The 15190-nt window shown below is 33.3% G+C and overlaps 2 protein-coding genes across 2 annotated transcripts in view; one reads left to right on the plus strand and one right to left on the minus strand.

Moving 5' to 3' along the window:
* LOC138714644 (synaptotagmin-5-like) overlaps nt 1-2357 on the minus strand; it is a 117107-nt gene extending 114750 nt beyond the window's left edge. The window contains exon 1 of the mRNA XM_069846693.1: nt 2217-2357. The gene's annotated coding sequence lies outside the window, so the exon portion shown is untranslated. The remainder of the gene's footprint in view (nt 1-2216) is intronic.
* snsl (snustorr snarlik) overlaps nt 1-15190 on the plus strand; it is a 154719-nt gene that overhangs the window by 95578 nt on the left and 43951 nt on the right. The window lies entirely within an intron of this gene.

Raw genomic sequence — 15190 nt, forward strand, 5'->3', positions numbered from 1 at the left:
ATTCAATCCATATTGAACACGACCTGATGATCGTTCACGCGCTTATCGTATTGAAATTGTTTTGAATACGATACCCGTTTTCATGCAATTCAATCCATATTGAACACGACCTGATGATCGTTCACGCGCTTATCGTATTGAAATTGTTTTGAATACGATACCCGTTTTCATGCAATTCAATCCATATTGAACACGACCCGATGATCGTTCACGCGCTTATCGTATTGAAATTGTTTTGAATACGATACCCGTTTTCATGCAATTCAATCCATATTGAACACGACCCGATGATCGTTCACGCGCTTATCGTATTGAAATTGTTTTGAATACGATACCCGTTTTCATGCAATTCAATCCGTATTGAACACGACCCGATGATCGTTCACGCGCTTATCGTATTGAAATTGTTTTGAATACGATACCAGTTTTCATGCAATTCAATCCATATTGAACACGACCTGATGATCGTTCACGCGCTTATCGTATTGAAATTGTTTTGAATACGATACCCGTTTTCATGCAATTCAATCCCTATTGAACACGACCTGATGATTGTTCACGCGCTTATCGTATTGAAATTGTTTTGAATACGATACCCGTTTTCATGCAATTCAATCCGTATTGAACACGACCCGATGATCGTTCACGCGCTTATCGTATTGAAATTGTTTTGAATACGATACCCGTTTTCATGCAATTCAATCCGTATTGAACACGACCCGATGATCGTTCACGCGCTTATCGTATTGAAATTGTTTTGAATACGATACCCGTTTTCATGCAATTCAATCCATATTGAACACGACCCGATGATCGTTCACGCGCTTATCGTATTGAAATTGTTTTGAATACGATACCAGTTTTCATGCAATTCAATCCGTATTGAACACGACCCGATGATCGTTCACGCGCTTATCGTATTGAAATTGTTTTGAATACGATACCAGTTTTCATGCAATTCAATCCGTATTGAACACGACCCGATGATCGTTCACGCGCTTATCGTATTGAAATTGTTTTGAATACGATACCCGTTTTCATGCAATTCAATCCGTATTGAACACGACCTGATGATCGTTCACGCGCTTATCGTATTGAAATTGTTTTGAATACGATACCCGTTTTCATGCAATTCAATCCGTATTGAACACGACCCGATGATCGTTCACGCGCTTATCGTATTGAAATTGTTTTGAATACGATACCCGTTTTCATGCAATTCAATCCATATTGTACACGACCTGATGATCGTTCTCGCGCTTATCGTATTGAAATTGTTTTGAATACGATACCCGTTTTCATGCAATTCAATCCGTATTGAACACGACCCGATGATCGTTCACGCGCTTATCGTATTGAAATTGTTTTGAATACGATACCCATTTTCATGCAATTCAATCCGTATTGAACACGACCTGATCCCATTTTTTTTTTAGATATATCGACCTTGAGGCTCAGATCATTTTGAATCCCCTTTCCCATTAAAGTTGTTGGTAAAACAATTGACACATGAAACAAATTACGATCGTTCACGCGCTTGTCGTATTGGAATTGTTTTGAATACGATATCCGTTTTCATGCAATTCAATCCGTATTGAACACGACCCGATCCCACTTTTTTTTTTTAGGTATGTCGACCTTCAGACTCAGATCATTTTGAATCGCCTTTCCCATTAAAGTTTCAATACGGTAAACGTATCCATATCGCTTTGAATACTCCATGAAAATGCAATAATTATAGATTTAGAAAAAGTGTTCTAAGCATACCAGTAGTAATGCTCTTACAAAGAGGTGTTTTATCTCATGAACAATAATTGAACAAATGTTCGAAACAGAAGCACGGCGCATCTAGTGAAATCAGAGCTGCAAACTGCAATCAACTTCAACTATTACGCGAGAAAAATTTCTTAAAATACTCTTGATTTAAGCATAGCTGGAGAAGTGTAGAATAAAGTTGTTTTTAGTAACTGAACTGAATAATTTGCCAAATTCTAAATAAAATTTTGTCGATTCCTTAGTCTCTCGTATTTTCTTTAAAAAAAATGGCAATCCTAGGTGGGAAGATAATAAAATGTTTTAAACTTTTGAGACTACTACCGGTTCATAGAGCCCAAACTTATGATGATGGCAGGAATTAAGTAGGCTACTGGAATAATGGCAGGGGAAGTCGAAGTACTTGGGGGAAGCTCGCCCCAAACCTGGCAGTAACGTCTTACCTTGGATCCCGTCTGTTCAGGTGCCTGCAGGCGGAGGCCACATGGTTCAACCGGCGCACTGCCCTGCCTGATTAGCACTGCGGCGTTACATCCCTGATTAGGCACTGTACTGTGTTGTATACGTCATGCGCTTCCGACATATGGTCGACAACAGCTGCAACGACTCAGTTTAACTCCTAATCGCGCGTTAGACTACCACTTTTCTGACACACTACTTGTCATGGCTCCTCTATTCACAAAAGGGGCAACTGAATTGCATTTTGGGTGAAAATAGTGATCTATTTTTTTCAATAAAGTATTTTTATTTCCCTTTTTAAAATGATATATTACATATATGACGATACTCAAATTAGGCCTATATCTATTTTAATATTTTCATCCTCCGACTAGGGGTATATGTACTTGTTCTAATTCCAATGCTCGTCCATTATAAATTTACTGATTTTGGGAGAAAAATTACGTATTTTTTTTCCAATTTATTCTTCGATTTTAACCTTTTTAAAATGGTATATCACATATGACTATAAGCCTACTCAATTGCATCCACACTCTAGACTTCAAGTAACCCCAAAGAAAGAAATGCATACGTAAAAATTAATGGAGATTTATTTTTGTTTGCATGGAGTTTTTACGTTAAAGGTCGCATGCTATTTGTCCTAATAAAACATACATACGTATATTTTGAAGACAGTTCCGTGGATGTAGAAAGCGTTCAGTTTGGAGGCGTGCACGCATAATAACTTTTGCTCTCCTCGGCATGCAATGGAACGATTGATTATCCACACATCGCTACGTTGATCCCTGTAATACAAGGATGTAAATTCGGTGTTGCAGTGACGGTCGTTCACTGGCCGTGAACAAGCTCTTACTTTCACATGTGATGGAACTGGACGGGCGACTGATCGCAGTCCCTGCTACGTACCCCAGCTGTATGGCTGGGCTCAGAATAAATTTATTTATTTATTTATTCGTTTGTTTATTTAACATTTATTTCTTTATATATTTACATAATGTTTATTTATTCATTTACTTATTTGTGTCTTTATTTACTTATTTGTTATTTGTTTATTTATTTATTTATTTTGTTTATTTATTTATATATTTACTTATTTATTTATTTACTTATTTACTTACGTATTTATTTACTTACTTCATTATTTATTTATTTTACTTATTTATTTATTTATTTATTTCATTATTTATTTATTTATTCCTTTGCTTATTTAACATTTATTTCTTTATATATTTATATAATGTTTATTTATTTGTTTACTTACTTAAGATTTATTTGTTTATTTACTTAATAATTATTTATTTGTTAATTACTTAATTTACTTATTTGTTTATTTATTTAATATGAATTTGTTTCGGTGTTGGACCCCGGACTCATTTCACCGGCATTATCACCTTCATCTCATTCAGACGCTAAATAACCTAAGATGTTGATAAAGCGTCGTAAAATAACCTACTAAAATAAAAAAAGTATATCTATTTATATAAGGTATATTTATTTATTTGTTTATTTATTATTTTCTTATTTATTTATTTACTTATTTGTTTCTTTATTTACTAATTTATTTATTTATTTATTTATTTATTTATTTACTTATTTACGTACTTTATTTACTTATTTATTTATTTATTTATTTATTTATTTATTATTACATGTATAGTGGGATAGAGATTACGTCAACAACAAAACAGTAATAATAATTGTGACGGTTGTGACATTTGTACTATTGTCCATGAAATAGTCGTGTAATACGTAATAAAACTACAAGTTTAAATTTGTACAAAATGTATTTCTGCAGTATCACAGAGTACTTCAAAATCCCTATAATAAGTATGCCTACTGTAGATCCTACAAAATGCATTTTTTGTGACGGATTTCACCATTTCAAGACATAAAGTTCCCACAAGAGTTCTTTAAGCTAAGATTTCTCTGAAGTTTTCGTATAAGTAATCAACTTATTATTATTGTTTTCCTGATACATTAGACAGCAACGCATAAGGGCTCATATAATTATAGATATGATATTCTAGCTCCTTTTTTAATATATTTTGTTTAATGTATGTGACGGTTGTGACCGCTTTGTGACGGTTGTGACACTATGTGAATTTTTAAATCGTGTACCATGATATCTGTATATATAATTATGTGAAGTGATATAATTATATATATATATATATATATATGTTCTAATTATTTTAAAGATACTAAAAACTTTATTATTTATATATTATGTGTCGATTGTGACATTAACGCCTATTAACAATGCTAAAGCAAATGTGATTAATATATTTAGCATAAATACTGGAGAACCTATAACGAACATTTAATTCCCTACAATAATAAACAATAAACAATGGCTTCTTTCGAAACAAAAGAATGGTGAGTTGCACAACACAGTTTAGCCAACTATATAAATAGTAAATTCAAGGCTTACTTACTTACTTACTTTTACGGAACCCGGAGATTCATCGCCGCACTCACATAAGCCCGCCATCGGTTCCTATCCTGTACAAGATTAATCCAGTCTCTACCATCATATCCCACCTCCCTCAAATCCATTTTAATATTATCTTCCCATCTACGTCTCGGCCTCCCCAAAGGTCTTTTTCCCTCCGGCCTCCCAACTAACACTCTATATGCATTTCTAGATTCGCCCATACGTGCTACATGCCCTGCCCATCTCAAACGTCTGGATTTAATGTTTCTAATTATGTCAGGTCCATTTTCCTGTAACTTCATCCCTCTTAGACCCAAATATTTTCCTAAACACTTTATTCTCAAACACCTTTGACCTCTGTTCCTCGGAAGTGGAAGTCCAAGTTTCACAACCATACAGAGCAACCGGTAATATAACTGTTTTATAAATTCTAACTTTCAGATTTTGAGGTTTCGTAACAAACTATTTTTTACGGTGATGGGTTGTTAGCCCTTCGCGCAACCCCCAAGCTGGAGGACCACCCCTCATCGGCTGTCCGCGACTGCTTATTCAAAATATTCACAGCTACCCTCCATATCTGGAGGCCGTCTAGTAAATTCAAGACTTTTAATTTTATCTCTTTTTTTTTTTTTTAATTTAAAAGTCTGAAATGTTACAGAACATGTACGATCAGTATTTGGTTGTTAGATGCCAATAATCATAAAAGTAAGTTTAAAATTGTATTGGTTATGCCAAAGTTTACATGGAATGATTCAAAGCTTTTAGACTTCATTGTTCCACCCCCAAACTTCTCAAATTTTCTTCTACGTAATCAAGCCACCTTGATTTTTGTCGACCAACATTTTTTCGTCTACCTTCTGGTTTTGAATGATTTAGGACTAATTTTGTTAGGTCTACATGATTGTCTTTTATTCTGGTAAAATGTCCCAGCCACTATGGAGGAATTTTTTTTATTGTTTACATAATTATTATGTTGTCAACTATCTGAACTGTGGTTGTACCTTGAAATATATTTCTATATAATCTACACGGACGTAAAACTGATTTAGACTTTAATTTAATTGAAAAATTTATACAAAACAAAAGTTAGAATATTGATTCCTGTGTTGATGAATATCTTAACCGACCGTTACTTCAGTCACTGTACTTAACATTCGTCACTGCGTAACTGGCGTTGGTGCACAGCTGGTTTATAGTGGTGGCAGATGGCAGTATTTCACCTGCTTTAAAAACCTTCCGAAGTAAAGTGACACATGTTGTACATAAAAATGCTCGCGTACAGGGCTCCAGGCAGCCCGTGCCTACAGATTCCATCCATTCCGCCACACAGATGCTGCTTTTCTTGTATTTCATGCGATTTCTGTCGTTAAGTGTGGTTTAAGTCTTTCAAGGCGGTGCGAGATAAATATCCAAGCAGTGAGAAAAATTCGAACCTGTGATACTTCATTATAATGCTGCGTACCTTTCAAATTGTATGTGTTCGTTCATATATTAATCGAAAGCTTGGAGTAGCCGACCGTCTCTCATAATGAGTCTTGTTCCTGTTATCTGTTGTTATATTATCGTAGTTTAAACAAGGCCATGTTTTCTTTTCTTGTGAAACATAGAGTAGAAATTTCATATGGCTGGTCACGGTTCATTTACTTATTAGAAAACAGAGTCTCGTTTGGAAGGGCAAGGCAATAGTAATGCATTATTTCTGTAAAATATTGTTATGGAAACAAAATAGAAAGTACAGAGCGATTTATATAAAGGGTGCGTCAGAAAGAACGGATGGATTTCAAACTATCGATACGCAACGAGGAGAGAGATATAGTGAGGGGGACCACGACTGTTGGGTCAGCCATAGAATGCAGTTTCAGCTGAGAACATGGTGTTGGTCTGGTGTACAACGTGCTTTCATCGCAGAGACATTTTTGAAAAATGAAGAGTCTGTGATCGCCACTCAGGACTCATTTCGACATCGGATGTCACGCTAGGATTCCAACTCGGAATACAATTCTGCGGTGGGTGGCTTCATTTCGTATCACAGGTTCAACATTAAAGAAGAAATCACCTGGACGAAATTCTATTGCACTGAGATTGTCCGAGGCTACGGTAAGATCTCGCGCCCTGCGACTTCTTTCTTTGGGACCATTTGAAGGCGTAAGTTTGTAAACATCGATCACATACACTGGACGAACTGAAGACAGCGATTCGTGAAGAAATCGTGGCAATTGCACCAGCTATGACTGTGAAAGTGATGGCGAACATCAGAAAACGCCTCGATGCCTGTATTGAAAGCCAAGGACATCATATGGATAATGTTGTTTTACATAAATAAACTGCGTGTATTGGTGAATATGTTGATAACAATAAATTTTTGATTTGATGAATCTTTACAATTTTCTTGCCATGTGAAATCCATCCGTTCTTTCTGACGCACCCTGTAGAACGAACACATTTCTTTCTTTCTTTATTTCAAAACGAATGATGCTAGCCACAATTTGTTATACCTCAAATGTAGAGTATCTTTGGGAGATTACTAACCTCTATAGCAAATGTTGAAAATTCTTTATTGATTCGGCTGGAAATTCACTTAATGACCAGTTTTAAACGCCAAATTAAGAAGAAGTTTTGATTCCCTGTCACGAGATGCGCAGATGTTTATTCACTACTAGCCGTACCCGTGCGCTCCGCTGCACCCGTTAGAAATAAATATAAAGTAATTACATAATTAAAATAGGACGTTTGATCCAGGGAACATTCGTGTTTGATAGAAAGATAAAGCGTTTAATATATTACTTAATTTAAATTGTATTTAAATAATTAAAATGCCATCATTTTGGTCCAGAGACACTCATTTGGTGCAATGATAATTTCCTTTAACATGTTTCTTATTTGTTATTACATGCAACCATAGTTTAATGAATGTACAGAATAGCCTATCAAATTTTCTGTGCATAAGAAGCTATTTTAATCTTACCTGTCCTCGATTCACTCAGAAGTTAGTGTAATAACATTATAGCATTATGTCCATCTAGAGAAACTACACTTTCCAATGGTGAAATAATAATTAATTATACAAATCGGTTAATTTAGCATCCAATATTACTTCATACAACACACAGAAACATTCTCTGTAGGCTATGTTTCATAGCTTTCGATTGTTGTTGTCCAAGGCCCCTTATAGACGAAGTCATTTGTTTTTTATTTCATTACACCGCCTTAGATGGCGTTATTTTAATTTTAAAAATCATTTTTCTCATTAAATATCAGTCCTATCAAAATTCTGCAGAGAATAACACTTATCGGAAATCATTTTTTAAAGAAACTTTTGTTATGTAACATTTTTACAAAAATTAATAATAAGCGAGATATTTCGATTGATTTAATTCAGGCCCCCTTATAACCCCCCTTTCAAATAAACTATTTTGAATACCATATAGCCTAAAATCTAAGTTACAACGAACTTAATTTATATTCCATTTTTTCATATAAATCGGTTCAGCCATTATCGCGTGAAAAGGTACAAACAGACAGACAGACAGACATACAAACAAAAATTTGAAAAAAGCGATTTTCGGTTTCAGGGTGGTTAATTATATATGTTAGGAGCAATTATTTTTGGAAAATCGAAAATTACCAGAACATTTTCCGCTACAGATTTATTATTAGTACAGATTCTGTATAATATTTTTTGTCATATTCTTTCAGAGCTCCAGTTTTTTCCAATGTGTTTACGAGACCCAGTATTGTGTTTCTTTGAGTATGCCCTTTGAGTAGCTGTAATTGAATTCGTAATCCAGTATTGCTTCACAAGGAAGAGCCGTTGATTTAATGTGTACTGCATTTTCAGTAACTAAAACAAAATGTCGAAAACAACTGCCAACGATAAGGACTCTATACTAATAATAAATCTGTAGCCAAAATTTTTCTGGTAATTTCCGATTTTCCAAAAATAATTGGTGTTAAGATGTATAATTAACCATCTTGAAACCGAAAATCGCTTTTTTCAAATTTTTGTTTGTGTGTCTGTCTGTCTGGATGTTTGTTACCTTTTCACGCAATAATGGCTGAAAGGATTTCGATGAAAATTGGAATATAAATTAAGTTCGCTGTAACTTAGATTATAGGCTATATGACATTCTAAATACTTTATTTAAAAGGGAGGTTATAAGGAGGCCTGAATTAAATAAATCGAAATATCTCGCTTATTATTGATTTTTGTGAAATATGTTTACATAACAGAAGTTTCTTTCGAAATCATTTCCGATAAGTTTTATTCTACGCAAAATTTTGATAGGGCTGATATTTAATGAGATAAATGAGTTTCAAAATTACAATAACAGCGCCATCTAAGGCAGTGTAATGAAATAAAAAACAAATGACTTCGTCTATAAGGGGACTTGAACAACAACAATCGAAAGCTATGAAACATAGCCTACAGACAATGTTTCTGTGTTTGTATGAAGTAATATCGGAAGCTAAATTAACTGATTTGTATAATTAATTATTAATTCACCATTGGAAAGTGTAGTTTCTCTGGATGGACATAATGCTATAATGTTATTACAGTAACTTCTGAGTGAATTGAGGACAGGTAAGATTAAAATAGCTTCTTATGCGCAGAAAACTTGATAGACTATTCTGTACATTCGTTTCCTGTACTTCCTAAAATAATTATTTTTATGACCAAATGAGTGGTCTCTGAATCAAAATGATCGCATTTTAATTTTTTGAATACAATTTAAATTAAGTAACATATTAAACGATTTATCCTTCTATCAAACACGAATGTTCCCTGGATCAAATGTCCTAGTTTAATTATGTAATTACTTTATATTTATTTCTAACGGGTGCAGCGGAGCGCACGGGTACGGCTAGTAATGAATAAACATCTACGCATCTCGTGACAGGGAATCAAAATTCCTGCTTAATTTGACGTTAAAAACTGGTCATTAAGTGAATTTCCAGCCGAATAAATAAAGAATTTTCAACATTTGCTATAGAGGTTAGTAATCTCCCAAAGATACTCTACATTTGAGGTATAACAAATTGTGGCTAGCATCATTCGTTTTGAAAGAAAGAAAGGAAGAAAGAAAGAAAGAAAGAAAGAAAGAAAGAAAGATAGATAGAAAGAAAGAAAGAAAGAAAGAAAGAAAGAAAGAAAGAAAGAAAGAAAGAAAGAAAGAAAGAAAGAAAGATAGAAAGATAGAAAGATAGAAAGAAAGAAACAAAGAAAGATAGAAAGATGTTAATTCTATAATATAAATCACTCTGTAGAAAGACCATAGTTTTGAGATCTTGTGTACTGTATTGATTGTAAATATTTCTTACTGTGTTCAATGTAGTTAGTGTGTTCTGTTACAATTATTAAGGTTCTTAATAGCCCGTTGAAGGACATATAATTATTTTCTAGCAGACTCCAACCGATAATGTATAGCTACACTCTTCTTATAAGCTAGTCCTCGTCCTCATTCTTGTACAGTTTTTTTATTGAATAGTCATTGCGTCATGAGTTCAGATTCATTGCTTTCCTTTTTGTCTTGTACAGCTTTCATTTTGTTGGATATTTACGACACCTAAAATGTCCTGTTCCTCACAGAGAAATTTCCAGACAAAATTGGTCAACTAACTCTTCCTCTGCTGATTTACGGATCAATTGAGACTGTCGGTATCTCTGTGGAACATCTAATACAACAGCAGAGACCTGTGACCGACAAGATCGGAAGAAAATTAGGAAATTGAGAGATGGGTTTAATATTCATATATGATGCAGTGTATGCGAAGAGAAGGTCTCGAAGTAATAAATAATAAACTTGCATTAGATCTAAGCCTAGGATTACCAGACGTCCGGAAATCCCGGACATGTCCTACATTTTCACCTTCTATCCGCCGTCCGTGAGAATTTTCTGAAAAATCTTGGCTGTCCTACATTTTGAGAAACAAACATTCATTAATTTTAAAATGGATTAGAGACTGGGGAAAGAACGCAACTATCTGCAACTCATCATGACATCATGGCTATCTTCAAACATAATAGTATTAGTATTTACTAGTATTTTAGTGTTTATTTATTTAACCTGGTAGAGATAAGGCCGTCAGGCCTTCTCTGCCCCTCTACCAGGAGATTCCAATTATAATATGAAGAATAAATTTACAATTAGTATTAGATTTACAGTTACAATCTATACTAATAATAAATCTGTAGCCGAAATTTTTCTGGTAATTTTCGATTTTCCAAAAATAATTGGTCCTAACATATATAATTAACCACCCTGAAACCGAATATCGCATTTTTGAAATTTTTGTTTGTATGTCTGTCTGTATGTTTGTTACCTTTTCACGCGGTAATGGCTGAACCGATTTATATGAAAATTAGAATATAAATTAAGTTCGTTGTAACTTAGATTTTAGGCTATATGACATTCAAAATACTTTATTTAAAAGGGGGGTTATAAGGGGGCCTGAATTAAATAAATCGATATATCTCGCGTATTATTGATTTTTGTGAAAAATGTTACATAACAAAAGTTTCTTTAAAAATAATTTTCGATAAATTTTATTCCTTGAAAAATGTTGATAGGACTGATATTTAATGAGATAAATGAGTTTTAAAATTAAAATAACGCCATCTAAGACGGTGCAATGAATTAAGAACAAATGACTTCGTCTATAAGCGGCCTTGGACAACAACAATCGAAAGCTATGAAACATAGCCTACAGAGAATGTTTCTGTGTTTGTATGAAGTAATATCAGAAGCTAAATTAACCGATTTGTATAATTATTATTTCACCATTGGAAAGTGTAGTTTCTCTAGATCAGTAGTGTCAGAGTTGTAAGCTCCAAAAGCAGTTGTGGAGCTAGAGTCGGAACTTGAACTTGCTTATGTTGTGGAAGCACCGGAGCTCGGAACAGGCATAGTGGAGCGCTCCGCTCCGTTTAGGCTGTGTCTGACAACGCTGCTCTAGATGGACATAATGCTATAATGTTATTACAGTAACGTCTGAGTAAATCGAGGACAGGTAAGATTAAAATAGCTTCTTATACACAGAAAATTTGATAGGCTAGTTTGTACATTCGTTTTCTGTATTTCTTAAAATAATATTTATGTACACTCATTTTAATCTCAGAGAATTAACGAACAACGAGAGTGTATTGATTTAGTATGCGGTAATAGTACGTTACCTTAGCAATCCATTAATTTATAATCCAAATTTTAACTATGCTTAATTGAATCGTATTAAAATACAGATTATCTTGCGCTGTTGTAAAAGTTGTTCTCTGGATCAAACGTCCTATTTTAATTATGTAATTACTTTATATTTATTTCTAACGGTTGCAGCGGAGCGCACGGGTTCGGCTAGTTACAAATAAAATTACAATACGAGTATTAAACTTACAATTACAAATACAATACAAATCAAAGTATAAAAAGATTACCTGATCAATGAAAGCCAGATAATTTATCAGCAGTCATCTCACTAGAGGTTTTGATTTATCTAGAGAAAATCAAAACTCGAGTGGGATTTAATTGACTATTACACGATTAGAAGAAAGTATATAAAGATTATAAGTAACGAAGTACTCCAATACAATAATAATTGGCTTACGAAAATACAACTGTCTTCAAATGTATTATTGTACCATCTGAACATTACGCTAGATGGTATATTGTTTTATGATTATGTTTTCTTGTTATCAGTTGTGCCAACTATGGAATCTTCGTTGAACTCTGTGGACGGTTACTAGTCAAGAAAGCTTTGTTGATTCAGTTTCATTTTTATTAAAACACTAGCCGTACCCGTGCGCTCCGCTGCACCCGTTAGAAATAAATATAAAGTAATTACATAATTAAAATAGGACATTTGATCCAGGGAACATTCGTGTTTGATAGAAGGGTAAATCGTTTATTATATTACTTAATTTAAATTGTATTTAAAAAAATTAAAATACGATCATTGTGGTCCAGAGACCACTCATTTGGTCATAAAAATTATTTTAGGAAATACAGGAAACGAATGTACAGAATAGCCTATCAAGTTTTCTGTGCATAAGATGCTATTTTAATCTTACCTGTCCTCGATTCACTCAGAAGTTACTGTAATAACATTATAGCATTATGTCCATCTAGAGAAACTACACTTTCCAATAGTGAATTAATAATTAATTATACAAATCGGTTAATTTAGCTTCCGATATTACTTCATAGAAACACAGAAACATTGTGTGTAGGCTATGTTTCATAGCTTTCGATTGTTGTTGTCCAAGTCCCCTTATAGACGAAGTCGTTTTTTTTTATTTCATTACACTGCCTTAGATGGCGCTGTTGTTGTAATATTGAAACTCGTTTATCTCATTAAATATCAGTCCTATCAAAATTTTGCATGGGATAAAACTTATCGGAAATCATTTTTAAAGAAACGTTTGTTATGTAACATATTTCACAAAAATCAATAATAAGCGAGATATTTCGATTTATTTAATTCAGGCCCCCTTATAACCCCCTTTTCAATAAGGTATTTAGAATGTCATGTAGCCTAAAATCTAAGTTACAACGAACTTAATTTATATTCCAATTTTCATCGAAATCTGTTCAGCCATTATTGCGTGAAAAGGTAACAAACATCCAGACAGACAGACAGACAGACAGACATACAAACAAAAATTTCAAAAAAGCGATTTTCGGTTTCAGGATGCTTAATTATACATCTTAACACCAATTATTTTTGGAAAATCGAAAATTACCAGAAAAATTTTGGCTACAGATTTATTAGTATAGATTTGCATTCCATTTCAATCGTCCGGATCCTATAATACGCAGAATATCTGCATGGAAACATCATATGTACTTCGGTACATTAATATAATATATATGATATGCGTAAATCACTTCGTGATTTAAGACGGCGCTTATTCCGTCGGATCCCGGCCAACTAGTCACTCATAACGAGTGCACCTCAGCACATGTGTGGACTTCGGTCCTACGTTCATAGATATCTATGACGTAGTGCAGAGGGCGGCCACTAGAGGGAACCCAAGAGTTGGAGCTTAATCTGAGACGATTCTGTCCGACGCCGGGGTGGTATCCGGTGTGGCTTAGTGGATAAAGCGTCAGCACGTAGAGCTGAAAACCCGGGTTCAAATCCCGGCGCCGGAGGGAATTTTTCTCCGTTCCATTATTCTTTCATCTATTGAGTTTGTAATTTGAAGTAGTTTGCACGATATGTATTATCAATTTCTGTATATCACAACTGGTTGAATTGTTTATGCCTTAAATTTAATTAACTTGTTTTGTATTATACATATAGCTCAACTGATGAACGATCGTTTGCGTTTGTAAATTTAATAATCTGATTGGCTATGTATTGTATACTTTTAGTAGAGCCATCGATGTAGCTCAGTCGGCAGACTCGCTGGGCTGCTGATCCGGAGCTGCGTTCGGGCTTGGGTTGGATCCCCCATTGGTCTTTGGTCTCTTCCTAGGTTTTCCCCAGCCGTGGGACTGAATCCGGATGGTCTATGGCGAGTCCTCGGCATCAACCCCTTTGATTTGATTACCTGGTAGGGTTTTTCCGAGGTTTTCCCCAACCAAAAGGCAAATGCCGGGTAATCTTTTGGCGAATCCTCGGACCTCACTCATCTCACTACATCTCGCCAAAATATTGTAAAAAATTGCACAAAATTGTAAAAATTGTATAAAATTACTAAATTATAAAACTGTAAAAATTTGTAGAAATTGTAATTGTAATATTGTAAAAATTTGACTTGTTCCACATCTTAAAGCTTCATTGCTCATGTAAGATCTATGGAATAAAATGAATGAATGAATGAATTAATTAATTAATTTTAATGATTGAATTAATTAATGAATTAATTAATTAATGACTGAATGAATTAATGAATGAATTAATTAACTAATTAATTAATGATTGAATGAATGAATGAATGAATTAATTAATGATTGAATGAATTAATGAATGAATGAATGATTGAATGAATTAATGAATGAATTAATTACTTAATTAATTAATGATTGAATGAATGAATGATTGAATGAATTAATGAATGAATTCATTAATTAATGAATGATTGAATGAATTAATGAATGACTGAATGAATGAATGATTGAATGAATTATTGAATTAATTAATTATTGATTGAATGAATGAATGATATAATTAATGAATGAATTAATTAATTAATTAATGATTGAATGGATTAATTAATGATTGAATGAATTAATTAATTAATTAATTACTGATTGAATGAATGATTGAATTAACTAATTAATTAATGATTGAATTAATTAATGATTGAATTAATTAATGACTGAATTAATTAATTAATGACTGAATGAATGAATTAATTAATTAATTAATGATTGTATGAATGAATTAATGATTGAATGAATTATTTATTTAATTAATGATTGAATGAATGAATCAATGAATGATTGAATTCATTAATTAATTAATGATTGAATGAATTAATGAATTAATTAATTACTTAATTAATTAATGATTGAATGAATGAATGAA

The sequence above is a fragment of the Periplaneta americana genome, chromosome 15 (assembly GCF_040183065.1).
Source record: "Periplaneta americana isolate PAMFEO1 chromosome 15, P.americana_PAMFEO1_priV1, whole genome shotgun sequence".
In the NCBI taxonomy this organism is placed as follows: domain Eukaryota; kingdom Metazoa; phylum Arthropoda; class Insecta; order Blattodea; family Blattidae; genus Periplaneta; species Periplaneta americana.